Source organism: Zingiber officinale, chromosome 2A (assembly GCF_018446385.1).
Source record: "Zingiber officinale cultivar Zhangliang chromosome 2A, Zo_v1.1, whole genome shotgun sequence".
Taxonomy (NCBI): Eukaryota; Viridiplantae; Streptophyta; class Magnoliopsida; order Zingiberales; family Zingiberaceae; genus Zingiber; species Zingiber officinale.
The window spans coordinates 48,679,639-48,697,842 of NC_055988.1; the positions used below are offsets into that span (position 1 = coordinate 48,679,639).

Genomic DNA, 18,204 nt, shown 5'->3' on the forward strand with positions numbered 1-18,204 from the left:
TTAATTTAATGAATTAGATTCATTATATTAAGTTGGCTCGAATCAAATGGTTAGATTAGATCAACCATGGTAGAGATTGAGTCAAGTTTGACTTGACTTGAGAAGGAAGACCAAAGGTCAATTTTGACTTGACCTTTTGCCACCTCATTGGTGAGTTGGCATTAGGTGGACCAATAATGATGTTCCACATCATCATGGGTGCCACCTCATGGAAGTTACAAAGCCATTCTCTTTAATGGATTCATATTAATTGCAATTAATGCAATTAATTTGGGAGTTTTTTGAGAGTGGCCGGCCACTTTGTGTTGGAGTGGGAATTCATTTTTCCATTGAAGTGGTGTAACTCCTTCTTCTTCCTTGTGTTCTCTCCTTGCTCTCCCTCCTCTTCCTTGCCGTGACCTATCAATGTGCTATCACACCTTTGTTTAGGTTTTCTCCATCAAGAATTGTTCGTGTGGATACTTCTAGAGGACCGACGCTTGACGGTCTAGAGATCCGGCAACTTCTTGGACGAGCGGGAACGCGAAGGGCTTCGCTACAAGGGTAATGATCTTAACTTTAGTGTAGATCTAAAGTTTTTACAAACTCGTACAAGAAAAAGGTTTTTCGAAAAGTTTTGTTTACGAATCTTTGCACGAGATCCATGGCTTTGGGTGACTCGGGGTTTCCGCGACGCGGAAAAGCGGTTTTCGCGGCCCGACGAACCCAACAACATGGCGTGAGTCTTTCGAAGACTCAAGGTCCCTCTTCTAGAGAGGAGAGAGACCGCATGGATCAGATCCCTCATGCCTCAGCCATAGGATCTATCATGTACGCCATGCTATGTACTCGACCTGATGTCTCATATACTTTGAGCATGACAAGCAGATACCAGTCAGATCCAGGTGAAAGTCACTGGATAGCGGTCAAGAATATTCTTAAGTACTTAAGATGGACTAAAGAATATTTTTTGATATTTGGAGGCAATAATGAGCTAGCTGTAAAGAGTTACAGTGATGCCAGCTTCCAGACCGATCAGGATGATTATCGATCGCAGTCAGGGTTCGTATTTTACATAAATGGTAGTGCTGTGATCTGGAAGAGTTCGAAATAGGACACAGTAGCTGATTCTACGACAGAGGCCGAGTACATTGCTGCATCAGAAGCAGCAAAGGAGGTAGTTTGGATCCGCAAGTTCATCACTGAACTTGGGGTGGTTCCCAGTATCACTGACCCTATTGAGCTCTTTTGTGACAACAATGGAGCTATAGCACAGGCGAAGGAACCTCGCTCACACCAGTGGACCAAACACATACTACGGCTCTTTCATCTCATTTGAGAGATTATCGAGAGAGGAGATGTCAAGATTTGCATAGTCCCTACAGAGACTAACATCGCAGATCCCTTGACCAAGGCTTTGGCACAGAGGAAGCATGATGGTCACATTAGGTCATTGGGGCTTAGAGCCTACACTGATTGGCACTAGTGCTAGTGGGAGATTGTTAGTTAGAGCCCTAGAGCCAATCATTAGATGATTGTATTATGGACTTGTTGTATCATATTCTTATATATAAATAAAGGCATTTGTTTTAGGTTATTATACTTACTTGTATTAGTGTCAAATAAACTAAGTATAATAGCGTCCTTGAGTAGAAGGTTTTCACCTATATCAATCGGTTAGTTGAACCGATAGTGAGATGATATAGGGAACACTACTCTTAATCATTCCTAGTCGAGTGTTAACATTCAGGAACAATGTTAATGCAATAAGACTAGCATGTAGGTCAACTCGATGACTTGATCTCACAAGTCAAGGATATAGAGAAATCAAGTTGACACATGCGTATGCATTGGAGAATGTATACTGAATGACCCGCCATGAGAAAGTATCATGGATCGTTATATGAGTGTCATATACTTTCTCACGTGGCTATTAGTATGACTACTAGTCCTTGGACCTATAGTCACCATGGATCCCTACATAAGGAGTTATGTACTTTGGTTTCGTCAAACGTCACCCGTAACTGGGTGGACTATAAAGGCGATTACTGGGTATGTAACGAATTATGAAGAGGGATGTGAGTGATGTAGATGGGATCTATCCCTCCTATATGACGGGAGCGACATCGATATTCTTGATAGAGTGAGACCACGAAGTGCATGGCCATGCCTAAATGAGTTAATATGAGATATTGAGCTCAATTGATTTAGTGAGTCTACTTGGAGATCAAGATTTAGATTGGTCAGAGGATGACACGGTCTATGTCTCACATTGATCAATCTAGATGTCTAGGATAGAAGGACACTTGTCATATATTGTGAGGAGTCACAATTAGTAGTGACAAGGTGATGTTGGATCTCAACATTCTTGTAACTTGGGTAGTAATGATGTGTTGCTAGATACCGCTCATTACTTATGCTCCTAAATGGGTTTAGGGACATTGCCAACGTTACAAGAACCTATAGGGTCGCACACTAAGGACAATTAGATGGAGATTAGGTTCATATGATGAACCAAGAGGATTAGATTCATGTGATGAATCAAATTGGATTAAGACTAATCTTAATTGGGCTAATTGAGTTGGACTCAAGTTGATTCATGTGTTCAATGAGTCTAATTTAGATTATGACTCATTGAATCAATTTAATTAAATGAATTAGATTCATTATATTAAATTGGCTTGAATTAAATGGTTGGATTAGATCAACCATGAGAGAGATTAAGTCAAGTTTGACTTGACTTGAGAGGAAGAGGAAGAGTGAAGTTTGACTTGACTTTATGCCACATCATTTGTGACTTGGCATTAAGTGGCCAATGATGATGTGCCACATCATCATAGTTGACACATGTGTGTGTCACCTAATGGAAGTTACAAATTATTCATTTTCATTCAAGTGAATTTTGATTCCATCTTCTTCCTCCTAGAGCTCTCTCTTCTTGCTCCCCCTCTCCTCATCTTGCCGAGACCTTCTTGGAGTTCTAGCACACTCTAAGGTTCTCCCTCCATCGAATTGTTCGTGTGGATACTTCTAGAGGGTTGTCTACTTTGACAATCTTGAGATCCGGTAAACCGTTGGACTAGTGGGATAGCGAAGGGCATCGCATTGAGGGTAACACTCTTATCTACTGTAGATCTAGACTTTAGAAACTCGTACTCGTATTTTGTTTTATTATTCTTCGCACGGATCCGGTGGCCGAGGGTTTCGGGGTTTTCGCGACGCGAAAAAGCGGTTTTCGCAGCCCAAAAAACCCAAAAAACACTGTATCACCCTTGGTGAATTTCTCAAGAATTTTATCCATAGAATGGGACTGACTAAGACCTAGTCCTTCTATTGTTCTATGAATTTTTATTCCTAGAATCACATCAGCTAGGCCCATGTCAAGTCAAATCTTGAGTTCAACATAACTTTAGTGGATTTGATTATCTTATCATTACTCCTAATGATAAGTATATCATCTACATATAGGCACAAAATGACATAATCATACCCTGTGGCTTTCATGTAGACATATTTATCACACACACTAATCTTAAATCCACATTCATTCATGGTATTGTCAAATTTCTCATGCCACTGCTTTGGTGCTTGTGTCAAGCCATATAATAACTTCACCAATCTACAAACCTTATTTTTTTTATCCTGGCACAAAAATCCCCTCAGGTTGCTCCATGTAGATTTCCTCTTCTAAATCTCTGTTTAGAAAGGTCGTCTTTACATCTATCTGATGTATTTCAAGATTCCATGGAGAAGCAATAGTCACAATACTCTAATGGAAGTTATTCTTGACACCGTAGAATACGTATCAAAGTAATCAAGGCCTTCTCGTTGTCAGTATCCTTTGATTACTAATCTGGCCTTATACTATCAATTGTGCTATCTGACTTCATTTTCTTCTTGAAGATCCACTTGCAACCTAGTGGTTTACTTCCCGGAGGAAGATCCACAAGTTCCCAAGTGTGATTTTGCAAGATAGATTCTATCTCAGATGCAATTGTCTCTCTCTAGTGAGATCTATCAGACGAGCTTATTGTTTCTGAGTAACTCTAGGGCTCATTTTCTAACATGAAAGTGATAAAATCTGATCCATAACATTTTTCTACCCGAGCTCTTTTACTTCGTCTAAGCTTAACCTCGATTGGTTCATCATCATCTTCTTCACCTTGTGTTTCATATGCCCGTTTTGAGGAGATAGCATACTCTCGAGTCTTAAATGGAAACACATGCTCGAAGAACGAGGCATTTCTCGATTTGATTATCGAGTTCTTGTGTATCTCCGGTATGTGTGACTTATACACACAAAAATGATACGCTGGTTATGTGCCTACCCAATGAATATGTAATCAATAGTCTTTAGTTTTATCTTAATCCTTTTCGGATCAGGCATCAAAACTTTGGCAAGACACCCTCATATTCATAAATATTTATAGGACGGTTATCTTCCATTCTACAACTCATAAGGGCTCTTATCTATTTTCTTTTGGGGCTCCTTATTTAAAAGGTAATTAGTTGTTAACACAGCTTTGCCCCACATGAACTCTGGCAGTCCAGAGCTCAATAGAAGAGTATTCATCATCTCTTTTAGAGTTTGATTCTTTCTCTCGTTAACTCCATTTTGTTGAGGAGTATAAGGAGCTATAATTTTGTGTCTGATCCTATGTTTAGAACACAACTCAGTGAATGGTGATACATATTCACCATCTTGGTCACTTTGAACCAACTTAATCTTTCTATTAAGCTGGTTTTCAACCCCATTCTTATAGGGAGTACATTTTTCTATAGCTTCATCCTTACTTTTGAGAAGATACACATAACAACATTTTGTGTTATCATCTATAAAAGTGATGAAGTATTTATTCTCACCACATGTTAGTATACCTTTAAGGTGGCACACGTTAGTGTGAATTATCCCAGTAATTCGTTACTTCTTTCAATATGTTGAAAGGATGACCTTGTCATTTTCTCTTCAACACAAATCTCACACTTGTGTTTTGGGTCATGGTGAAATGTAAGTATGCTTTGCATGTTTATTAATATACGTAACACATCGTAGTTAACATGTCCTAGTCTACCATGCCACAAACATAAAGACTCAAGAATGCTTTGCATGCCAGATTGATCCTCCAGACCAATTGGACTTTTGCTCAACGTCCAAAGCTTCCAGTCTTCATGTTGAACGTTTGCTCCACGACTCGCCCAGACTTCCACCCGATTCACGACATCAGGATTTCAACCTAGAGTCCCCAACTTTAGAATTTTTGCTCGAAGCATTCGTCCTGCCAAGACTTTTCGCCTAGGGTTACCACCCCTAGGACCTAGGGTTACTACCCCCTAGGGTTTTCACCTACCTAACCACAGTTAGGACTTTTGCCTAAGCACAGACTTTTCCTGCAATCTCATTCAAACTTGTTGGATCACAAGACAACTTAACTTTGGACCCTTTAACATAATCAAAACCCAGGTTTGATCGTCGGATGCTTCCCGTACCAACAATCTCCCCCTTTTTGATTATGGCAACATGGTTCAAAGTTAAGTAAAATATAAAAATAAATAAAGGAATTTAAGCATGAGCATAAATATAATAATTTGTAAAAACTCCTTTATGCTCCACCTTTCATAAAAGTTATGTTTAAATTCTTAACTTTGACTTTTCTCTCCCCTTTTGACATAAATTAAAAATAATACTAAGTAGAGAGAATGTTGTTTTACATGTAAAGATAGAAAATATTTATTCTATTTAACTTTAAGCTCTCCCTAAAATGTAGCACATAAAAACTTAGCTACGTTTTAAGCATTTGAAAGTGAGTCTTAAAAAAAAAACTTAGCTAAACTTAGCTTTTGAAAATAAGTGCTTTGAAACACATTTAGCTAATTTAGAAATGCTCACTATAACAAAAACCCTCATAGACATCGGTTTTCCACCGGTGTCTATTACATTTTCGACCGATGTCTATGAAGCCGATGTAAAAGGTCTGCCATTTTAGATATCGGGTTAAAACCGGTGTAGTATCACTTAACGACACCGGTGTTCGAATCAGTTATTAACCGGTGTAGTATCACTTAATGACACCGTTTCATCAACGGTGTAAAATCGATGTAATATTATATGTTAATAACACCAGTTTTGACAGCGGTATACGACCGATGTAATATTAGTTAATAACATCGGTTTTGCAGCGGTGGAAAACTGATGTAATATCGGTATTTTTCACAAATTTGATTTCCGAAACAATGAAAAATCGATAGTAACAAAAAAAATACACAAATATTCACAAATTACACAAATATTCTTCATTCAACAGTATCCATAAAATACACAAATATTCACAAATTACATAAATAATCTTCTTACAATAGTATCCATAAAATACACAAACATTCTTTTTACATAAAAAGCTAATAGATATCAAAATCATTAAGGTAGAACATTCTTTTAACAACACATCAAGGTAGAATCGCACTTCAAATGTAATCTAGCATACATTCAGCCCACTCGAACCGCACTTCATTAATTTCAACTCTGGAGTACTTGAGATTTGTAAACTATAAAAACACATAAATAATATATTAGTAAACCAAGACAAAAAATCATAGTTGAAAAAGTAGTAAGAGCACCAGGTAACAATATGACTAATTTGAATACTTAAAAAGAGACACATTCATCATTTATCTCAACCACATCAGATAGTGATAGATTTATCATTCCTGGGAACTTAATATATTCCAAACCAGAAATTATTACAACAAAGTTTTCTCATAGTTGCAATTTAATTAATCAGTACTTGATGGAGGTTCAATCTTTTCATATTCAGAATATCATTCAAGCATCCTGGTGTAGCAACAATGATATCAGCTCCACGATCCAACTCTCTTAACTGGGGTCCTTTTTAATTAATCAGTACTTGAGAAGTGCCAATGAACGTATTCTTGTTACTTCTTTTTGAAAATGGAAAAAAGAGATTTCTAACCTCTCATCAGAAAGTCCTGCCAACTATAATGATATGACTAAAGATTTTATGTTTTTGTGAAACATGAGTAAAAGAGGGTGGAATTGGAATAACACTTGTTTAATTATACACAAACAGCTAAGAATTTTGAATTTAAGTAATAGCAATAATGTTAAACTAGATAACTTGGACAACGTATGGTTTGAACACATCAGAAACAATTCAAAAAAATGTCAATCAATCAAAAAAAAATTAAACCAATAAAAATGTAGCAAATATATGCATAATTTTGAAACATAGATAATGAAAGACATTATAACTAGGGAGTCAAAGCTTACCAAAAATTACCATCATTCTTGTTGAGAATTAATGACAGACAACTCTTCTTCATACTCCATTACGTGTAATGAGCATTCCCTTTCAATTAATAAAAATTCCTGAAAAATATATGCCCAGTTAATTTCTTTTGTCACATGTTTTGTTGGGGAGCTGGCAATGATACTCAAGAACAGTTCAAATCAATTTTCACGGTGTAGAACTCAAACTATGATGATTTGTTCATTCACGTAGAATGCGGAGGGTAATACCTGTAACTGGTGATGACTAAACAAATGAAGGATTCCATATTCCGAAGAAGCAACTAATTCTACAAGTGCATCATGATGATCTTTTAAATTGCCCGTTTTAGCAAGAGAAACTGACACCTATTGGTGAACAAAAAAGGACCAATAAAGATTTGTAACACCATGGTGTATATCAAGGAACACAGATAGCACAGAAATAAAAAAGTATCGAGGTTGAGATTCTAATTAACCTGTATACAACGAAGAATAATTTTCTTGTTAACCTGCATAGCACAAGCTTTCACAGCAGACAACACACACCATGATCTCTGAAAAACACAGTAGTATCATTCTGTATCACTATAATGAGTATGAATTCAGAGTTCATCCATCCTTTTCCACCTTGAAAACAGAAAAGAACTATGCACATCATTATTTTTGGGAGTAATACATTTTTTCTTCTCACTCTACAAAAAGTATTCCTGCACTCCTGCAAATGCAAAACAATCAGGGTGAAAAAAAGACATCCACTCTACATCTTGTCGATGGAGCTAGAAGCCCCCCTCTCTTTGCAGTGTTGGTACTACTGTCTTTTATTTCAGGAACACATTTGTTGAAGTGAGAACTATAAGCCGATTAGCTGCTCATGAGAATGCATGGTATTTTGAGTAACATAAAAAAACTGGTTAATAGATGTTAGTGAGTCGTTTGGGATCAAAACTCTGAAACTTCTTGGACAAAAATCTGATCAACATCAAAGATACAATGTTGTCTCCTGATGAACAAATGCAAGGAATTAATGATACACTAACAAGTTAGTGTGAGCATGATTTAATAGTTCAATTAAAATAAAATCAGTACCTATTTGCTTGATCAGAAGAACTGCTTGCTGCCTCACAAGGCGGGATATTAGATCATTTATCAAATGTTACTGCACATCTACAATACCATGAAAAAGATAACAGAGCGTGACTCAGCATCCAAAAAACTTGTCAGGTTTTAACGATCTAGTATGAAAATAAAAATATGCATTCCTTTAGGCAGACATGAAAGTGTACCTCAATTATTGAATGTGATCTTACACCTGCTTTAGTACTAGCATAGCCCGCCATAACCCTGTGAATATGCTAAGAGTTCTTCCACCTCTACACGAGAACTACAATAACCCACGTTCTATTAATCAACAAAATGTCACATTGGTAGAATCAACATTGAAGTAAATAAGAAATGTCAAAGAATAAAGGTTTGTCTTGACAACAAGCATTGCTATTCGAAATGGATGTATCTTGAAGTTTAATTCTAGAAAAATTAAGAAATTTACAACATGAAGATCATATTTTGCAAAAGAGAACGGATTGCCAATGGAAAAAAAATCAATCTTTAGTTGGAAAGCAAGAAGAAATAGAAAATGTAGAAGAAGTAGATGTCAATCATCCAGTAGCCAACAAATGCAGCAACAATCACACCAAAATCAATCCCTAATCCAACATGAAAGGAAATGTAGCCGGGCAAAATCACTTCGTTTTCAATCGGGTCTACTCACCTATTCCGATGGTCACTTCTTCCAATTCCAGGAGGTATTCTGGCGGCAGGTCGAAGGTGGAGGTGGCAAGGCGCTTGCGCACAATGGCGATGTCGAAGAGGATCACGCCAAAGGTGGGATCGGTGACCATGATCCCCATAACTAGGAATTTAAGGAACAACTCCTCCTGCGCCCACCCGACCACCCTACAGAGTGTTGTAGCTGAGGTTCCCCCGCACCTCGTTGTCGAAGTAGGTGAGCCCGTCTTCGTAGTGCGCATAGCAGGGGCCATAGAGTTGGACCTCGAGGAGACCAGAGGCGTCGTCGTAGGAGAAGCACTTGACGAACTTGGGGATCAGCTGGTTCCAGAGGAGGTCATGGATGGCAGAGGAGCATGGGTGGATTTAAAAACTTAGATTCTACAATGCGATTTGGGGAAGAAAAAACCTTAATTTGGTCGCTTTCGATCTTGGCGAAGGCGACGATGTTGAGCACTCGAAGCGCTTCAAAAGAAGTTGATAAGAATAAAGGTTTTGAACAAGGCTTATTTAAAAGTACTCAACTTAAAAAATAATTGATTAAAGCTTAGTTTAAGAATTTGATAAAAACTAAGTTAAGTACTTAGCCTTTTTTTTCTTTTCAATCAAAGACTTGGCTTTAAAAATACTTAGTTTTTTCAACAAAGACTTAGCTAAATTTTGAAAATAATTGTTTTCTCAAGTACTTAGCTTTTATAACAAAATTTGATAAAAACTTAGTTAAGTACATAACTTAAAAAGCTTTTGATAAAAATACTTTAGCTTTTAAAAATATTATGAGAAAAACTTAAAAAACTTACCTTAAAAAGGATTTTGATAAAAGCTTAGTTAAATACTTAGCAAAAAACTTTTCATAAAAGCTTAGCTTTAAAAAGATTTTAATAAACACTTAACTTATAAAAATATTAAAAACATAGCTAAGTAAAAGATTTTTTTTGAAAAATATTTTATCAAGTACTTAGTTTTTGTTTTCAAACAAATAATTTATTTTTCTTTTCAAAAATAGTTTTAAAATTTCACTTCCTCTTTCACTCCCCCTTAATTAATGTCAAAAAAATTTAATTAAGTAATTTTGGTTTGAGAATCCTAGAGTCCAAGCATATAAATAAAAAACATAAAGATTATTATTTATTTTCCTGATCTTCCATCTCACTCATTCTATGTAATCAAGAATGTTCAACTTATGAGTGTGTGTGAGACGAAGTTCAGTTGATTTAACTTTGAAAAATATTTATGATATTAAAATATATTTCAAAAATAATTTAAGTTAAATTTGGATCTTAAAACTAAAGTATAAGTTTGAATTTGAAAACATATATGTTTGAGTAATTTGAATTTTTAAAACTTTTTAAACAATATTAAAAAAATAATTATGATTAAGATTTTAAAAATTAAATTATTTGAAAATAATTTACTTTAATTAAGGATTTTAGAATTAATTGAAATTAATTATACTTTTAAAATTAATTATGATTTGAAACTAATTAATTTTTTGAAATTAATTATGATTTGAAAATAATTAACATTATGATTTGAAAGTAATTATAATTGTGATTTGAAAATAATTAACATTTTAAAATTTAAAATAATTATAATTTAATTATTATTTTAAAGTAATTAACATTGTAAAATTTGAAAATAATTATAATTTAATTATTATTTGAAAGTAATTAACATTTTGAAATTTGAAAATAATTATAATTTAATTATGATTAATAATCAAATAATCAAGATTTTTTGAAATTCATTATGATTTTAAATAAGATTTTGAAATTAATTAAATAATATTTTGAAATTAAGATTAAGATTTTGAACTTAATTAGAAATTGTAATTAAGATTAATTAATATTTTTAAATTAATTTTACAATTAAGATTTTAAAATTAATTAAGTTAACTTAATTAAATTAATTTTAATTAATTTGGGTTTGGTTAACTATTTTATATTTTAAACGTAAATTCATCTCACCCTTTTTCTAGATTTTCAATCAGGGAACCTTAATAGTTTTGTGAGATGATTAATTTAATCTTCAATTTAAATTCTAATATATGGATTGATTTACAATTGAGTTAGACTAAGGTTTTACAGTTAGTCAATTAAATATTTATTTTAATGATTGACTTCCAAGCTGTGGCGAAGCACTAGGCCTTCTTGGGTATGGGATCATCCACCACCTCTAGACAAAGTCTTTCAGAGAAATTAGAAATTTAATTTCCTTTCTGAAACTCCTCAGTCTAACTAGTCAAGTATGAATCAAGCCTAGGTCCTTATCTATCCTAGTCTAAGCATGCATAATGAAAGCAGTAAAGCAAACATCAAACAAATCTATCTATCAATAAAAATTGCCTTTCTATCGGCTCCCCCTGGATCATAGCCTCGATAGGGTCTATCAAGGTAGTGAATCTGATCCTTGGGGATCCAATATTGACAAAGTCCAACTTGATTAATCAAGTTAGACTTGGGGACCTATGCTTGGACTAAGTTTCTATTTGATTGATTTACAAATGATAAGTAGGATCTAAATCTTTGTTTGACCTTATACCCAAGCCCAGTTCGGTTGTATACGACCCTTTGTTTTCGAAGAATCAGATCAAGATTCTTGGAACCCAAAGTGAACCGTTCCAATGAGTCCTTGAGTTCTTTGACTTGAGTTTTCAAATTAAAATTTTCTTCCTGAACTTGCTCAGTCAAAGAACTTAGGTTAGTCGTCTCCTTAAGGAGTGTTACCTCCTTTTGGAGTGACTTGACATGAACGTTGGATTTGGCCAATTTCTTTAATAAATATGAAACTAAATTTTGTAAATTATCTACGTTAGAACTAGAAATTAAAGAGCTTACTATGTGATTATGCCCTTTGGAAACGGATATAGATCCATGGCTTCTTTCAGACTCAGTTTCTGATTCTCTCTTGATATCAAACTCGGACTCAATTTTGGCAATGTACGCTTGGATTGGTAGAGCAAGGTAGCTTGCTTGCTTGTGTTCTTCTTCGTCCGACTCTTCTGATGACTCGTCCCACATTGCCTTTAACGCCTTCCTTTTTCCTTGCTTCTGATTTGGTTGCAGCCGTAGCAAGTAACCCCAGACTTGGCCTTCGTATTCGATTGAGTGACCTTCTTCTTTTTACACATTTTTCATACCAATTTTTTGAGTTCGGCGATCATCTCTGTTGGGGTTGCAAGGTTGCAAACATAGTCCCATATTGGAAACACATGGGAAAGATCATGGGTTTATAAGAGAAAAGATATCTCCATTGGCATGAGGCCTTTTGGGGAGAGCCCAAGAGAAAAACCATGAGGGTCTAGGCCCAAAGTGGACAATATCATGCTATTGTGGAGATATCTAAATTCTTTTCGATCCTACAATTGGTATTAGAGCCCTGACTGCCAGAAGGTTTAACCACCGACTGTGCACAAGAGCTATGGTCTGATTGAACCATGTGGGTACAATATTGACCTCAAACAAAGAAAGTGGGGGCTCCTATGTTCGGATCAAGAGGACCAGACACCAGGCAGGAAGTCCTAGTTGCGGCTAGGCAAGGAAGTCCTAGTAGGTCAGGTGGACCGAGGGGCAGGAAGACCTGGTGGGTGCACCAGGCAGGAAGTCCTAGTAGGTCGGGTGGACCGAGGGGCAGGAAGACCTGGTGGGTCGAGGATCAGACGTGGGAAGCCTATGGTCCTTTGTTTGAGGGGGGGATTGTTGGGGTTGCAAGGTTACAAACATAGTCCCATATTGGAAACACATGGGAAAGATCATGGGTTTATAAGAGAAAAGATATCTCCATTGGCATGAGGCCTTTTGGGGAGAGCCCAAGAGCAAAACCATGAGGGTCTAGGCCCAAAGTGGACAATATCATGCTATTGTGGAGATATCTAAATTCTTTTCAATCCTACAATCTCATCATCTTCTGAGTCTGATTCATCTTCAGACTCAGGTTCAGTTATGCACTTTGCTTTTGGTTCCCCCATTCTGCTTGTTCCTACAATTAGAGCTATACCTTTCTCGGTCGAACGTGCATTAGTTTGTTCGTGCAATTCAAATTCTAAAAATAATTCGTCTAACCTAATTATTGAGATATCCTTGGATGCCTTGTAAGAATTTAGCATTGATGCCCATAATAGATTCCTCGAAAAAAGCATTCAGTGCATACCTTATGACGTCATGATTCTCCACCTTTTGATCGATTGCGTGGAGGCCATTGAGAAGGTCCTATATGCGAGCATGTAACTAGCTTGCTGACTCACCTTCCTGCATTTTTACATTATATAATTTATTTAAAATTAAATCTCTTTTACTTACCTTAGTATCAGAGGTGCCCTTGTGTAGCTCAATCAATTTTTCCCACAACTCCTTTGCACTATTGAAGGGACCAACCCGGTTCAGCTCTTCTTTGATTAGACCACATTGAAGAGTTTGTGTTGCTTTTGCATTGGCTTCAATTTTCTTGCGAGTTGGTGCATCCTATTTGTCGCAGGGGACAAGTGCTCCGATGTTGTCGACTGGTAGGGAGAAGCCCGTTTGAATGATGATCCACATCTCTACCTCTATCTTCAGGTAGTACTCCATTCTCCCCTTCCAGTAGCCGAACTCTTCACTGGAGAAAAGAGGCGGACGAACTGTATTGTAGCCTTCTTGGTGGGCCATTAAAACAAGAATCTTGCATACAAAAAAATAATAACAAATGTTCCAAGACTTGGTCTTGGATTAGTAGTGTGGGAGAAAAATAAAAATAACAATTTACTAATTTTGAAAAAAAATAATAAAATATTAAAAAAGTATTAAAAAAACATATTATTGTAAATTTTTGAAAATGCGATATTTTGCTAATACCGACCAATGGTGAAAAGATGAAAATGAATTTTTTAGAAATAGTTTTGGAGGAAAAAAATGAAAGGCATACCGATTCAGAGCGGACAAAAAAGTGATGAATAAGAATGCTCGAACAGTAGTTGTACCGATTCAGAGCAACCCCGCTCTGATACCAATTGTAGGATCAAAAAGTACTAGAGGGGGGGGGTGAATAGCGCTCATCGCTATTTCGTTCATTTTAATTAAATACGCAGCAGAATAACGAAAGAAAAGAAAACACAGCAATGCTAACAAGTCCAAGATTTTACTTGGTTCGGAGCCTGTGGCGACTCCTACTCCAAGGCTTGCACGTAAGAGTGCTTCGATGGGAAATCACTAATCAATCCAAAATAATACAAAATTGTTATAGATGTTGTACAAGTAACTTTTAAATAAAACAATAGCGAGAACTTCGTATAAGGAAATCCCTAGAAGAATCATCATCGGAGCTTTCGGGCGTCATGGAAGCATTTTCTGAGCAACTCGAAGAAGCGAAAGTCGTTCGTTGTGTTTTTATGAAGTGCTTGGTTGAAGATGCTTTTATAGACTGTTCTGGGCGCCTGAAACCCCTCTGAGCGCCTGGACCACGTGGTTCGACCACTCCGCGCGCGCCACATCGGTTTGGAGATAACTTTTGAGTTCCGGGTGCCTGGACTGACTCCGGGCACCTGGACCAGCTCAGGGCGCTCGAACTCAGACTAGCTTTTTCTAGCCTCTTATTTTCTACAAAATAAAGTTAGTCCAGGCATAAAACAATATATATAAAAGTTTAACAACCTCTGACTATCCGATTATGACATTGAGTTTCATCAAAACTCTAGGTCGAACTGACGCATACTATTCCTTCTTTGAGAAATGCGTCCTCACCTATTGCTCTCAAGAGAAGTTACCTATTGCCAGATTGATCCTCCAGACCAACTGGACTTTTACTCCGCGTCCAAAGCTTCTGGTCTTCATTCTAGACGTCTGCTCCATGACCCGCCTAGACTTCCACCCGGTTCACGACACCAGGATTTCAACCTAGAGTCTTCGACTCTAGGATTTTTGCCCGAAACCTTCGACCCACCAAGACTTTCTGCCTAGGGTTACCACCCCCTAGGACCTAGGGTTACCACCCCTAAGATTTTCCACCTACCTAACCGTAACTAGGACTTTTACCTAAGCACACTTAGGACTTTTCTTGTAATCTCATTCAAACTTGTTAGATCACAAGACAACTTAACTTTGAACCCTTTAACATAATCAAAACCCAAGTATGATCATCAGATGCTTCCCGCACCAACATAATGCAGTCTATATTTATGAGTATACCTCAAGTACCTCAGTACTCTTGTTATCCCCTTCCAGTGCTAAACATCGGGCTTACTCATGTATCTACTCAATTTACTTATTGCGTAAGATAAGTCTGGTCGTGTACAACTCATCAAGTACATCAGACTTCCAATCACTCGAGAGTACTCTAGTTGAGAGATACATTCACCTTAATTTTTTGATAGATGTTAACTCATATCTATCGGCGCTCATGCCAATACAGTATCACCCTTAGTGAATTTCTTAAGAATTTTGTCCACATAATGGGGTAGACTAAGAACTAGTTCTTCTATTGTTCTAAGAATTTTTATTCCTAAAATCACATCAGCTAGGCTTATGTCTTTCATGTCAAATCTAGAGTTCAACATATCTTTAGTGGATTTGATTATCTTATCATTACTCCTAATGATAAGTATGTCATCTACATATAGGCACAAAATGACATAATCATACCCTATGGCTTTCATGTAGACACATTTATCACACACATTAATCTTAAATATACATTCCTTCATGGCATTGTCAAATTTCTCATCTCACTGCTTTCGTGATTGTTTCAAGCCATATAATAACTTCACTAATCTACAAACCTTATTTTTCTATCCTGGCATAGAAAACCCCTCAGGTTTCTCCATGTAGAGTTCCTCTTCTAAATCTCTATTTAGAAATGCTATCTTTATATCCATCTGATGTATTTCGAGATTCCATAGAGTAGCAATAGCCAACAATACTTTAATGGAAGTTATTCTCGACATTATAGAATACATATCAAAGTAATCAAGGCATTATCGTTATCGGTATCCTTTGATTACTAATCTGGCCTTATACCATCAATTGTGCTATCTGACTTCATTTTCTTCTTGAAGATTCGTTTGCAACCTAGTGGTTTACTTCCCGGAGGAAGATCCACAAGTTCCCAAGTGTGATTTTGTAAGATAGATTCTATCTCAGATGCAATTGCCTCTCTCCAGTGAGGTCCAACAGACGAACTTATTGCTTCTGAGTAACTCCAGAGCTCACTTTCCAACATGAAAGTGATAAAATCCGATCTGTAAGATTTTTCTACCCGAGCTCTTTTACTTCGTCTAAGATTAACCTCGACTGGTTCATCATCATCTTCTTCACCTTGTGTTTCATATGCCCGATTTGAGGAGATAGCATCCTCTCGAGTCTTATATGGAAACGCATGCTCGAAAAATGAGACATTTCTCGAATCGATTATCGAGTTCTTGTGTATTTCTGGTATATGTGACTCATATACACAAAAACGATACACAATGTTGTTATGTGCATACCCAATGAATATGTAATCAATACTCTTTGGTTTTATCTTAATCCTTTTTGGACCAGGCACCAAAACTTTGACAAGACACCCTCACATTCGTAAATATTTATAGGACGGTTATCTTCCATTCCACAACATATAAGGGATCTTATTTATTTTCTTTTGGGGCACATTATTTAAAAGGTAATTAGCTGTTAACACATCTTCCCCCCGCATGAACTCTGGCAGTCCAGAGCTCAATAGAAGAGTTTTCATCATCTCTTTTAGAGTTTGATTCTTTCGTTCAGCAACTCCATTTTGCTGAGGAGTATAAGGAGCTATAATTTTGTGTCTGATCCCATGTTGAACACACAACTCAGCGAATGGTGATACATATTCACCATCTCGGTCACTTTGAACCACCTTAATCTTTCTATTAAGCTAGTTTTCAACCTCATTCTTATAGAGAGCAAATTTCTCTATAGCTTCATCCTTACTTTTGAGAAGATACATATAATAGTATTTTTTGTTATCATCTATAAAAGTAATGAAGTATTTATTCTCACCACGTGTTAGTGTACCTTTGAACTGGCACACGTTATTGTGAATTAGCCCGAGTAATTTGTTACTTCTTTCAATATGTTGAAAGGATGACCTTGTCATTTTCTCTTCAACACAAATCTCACACTTGTGTTTTGGGTCAAGGTGGAATGTAAGTATGCTTTGCATGTTTATTAATCTACACAACACATCATAGTTAACATGTCCTAGTCTACCTGCCACAATCATGAAGACTCAAGCATATAAGTGGAAGAGATTTGATTCTTATTTATCTTAGGCCTAATGGGAATTACATTAAGCTTAAACAACCCATCAGATACATAGCCTCTTTCTATAAACATTCCATTCTTAGACAACACAACTCTGTATGACTCAAAAATAATGCAAAAGTCATGCTTGCTTAGCAGTGATCTGGACACTCATTTCTTCCGAATCCCCAGAACATATAACACATTGTTCAGAGTAAGGTCTTTGCCCGAGGTCATCTTCAGCACCACTTTTCCTTGGCCTATGATGTCTGACGTTGCTGAGTTCCCCATGAACAGTTTGTCTCCAATGACCTCTTCAAAGTTGTGGAGCAGCTCTTTGTTGCAGCAAACATGTCTGCTGGCTCCAGTATCAATCCACCATTGTCACGAGTTTGAACCCACTAGGTTCAACTTAGAGACCACGGCGTAGAGGTCATCCATTTCTGGTCCCTCATTCAAGTTAGTCTCTTGCTTCTTCTTCAGCTTTCTGCACTCTAAAGATTTGTAACCAACTTGGTCACAGTTGAAGCACTTCTCAGAGAATTTCTTCTTACTGATGCCTCCTCTAGGCCCCATCTTGGAAGACTTGGGGTTCTTCAATTTCAAGCTTTGACTATGCTCGACCACGTTGGCTTTCACAGTAGCCTGAGAGAACATCTTTCTCTCTAAACTCTTGTTGTCTTCTTTGATATGAAGTCTAACAATAAGTTCCTCCACATTCATCTCCTTCCACTTGTGCTTTAGGTAACTTTTGAAGTCCTTCCAGCCTGGAGGTAGTTTCTCAATGATAGCAGTCACCTAGAAGGGCTTACTCAGAACCATCCCTTCTGAGTGGATCTCATGCAAGATCACCAAAAGCTCTTAGACTTGGCTGATCACCGTCTTAGAGTTAGCCATTTTGTAGTCTAGGAATCGGCTCATAAT

At 36.7% G+C, this 18,204-nt stretch overlaps 2 long non-coding RNA genes across 2 annotated transcripts; both read right to left on the bottom strand.

Moving 5' to 3' along the window:
* Positions 1-7,321: 7,321 nt before the first annotated feature.
* Positions 7,322-7,800, bottom strand: LOC122039630. The gene is made up of 3 exons (XR_006128283.1): positions 7,774-7,800; positions 7,514-7,630; positions 7,322-7,363 (listed from the first exon to the last, which is right to left on the bottom strand). It is a non-coding gene; the product is annotated as an uncharacterized LOC122039630 (long non-coding RNA).
* Positions 7,801-7,815: 15 nt separating this feature from the next.
* On the bottom strand, positions 7,816-9,056 carry LOC122039631. Its single transcript, XR_006128284.1, has 3 exons — positions 9,033-9,056; positions 8,351-8,645; positions 7,816-7,979 (listed from the first exon to the last, which is right to left on the bottom strand). It is a non-coding gene; the product is annotated as an uncharacterized LOC122039631 (long non-coding RNA).
* Positions 9,057-18,204: the final 9,148 nt, after the last annotated feature.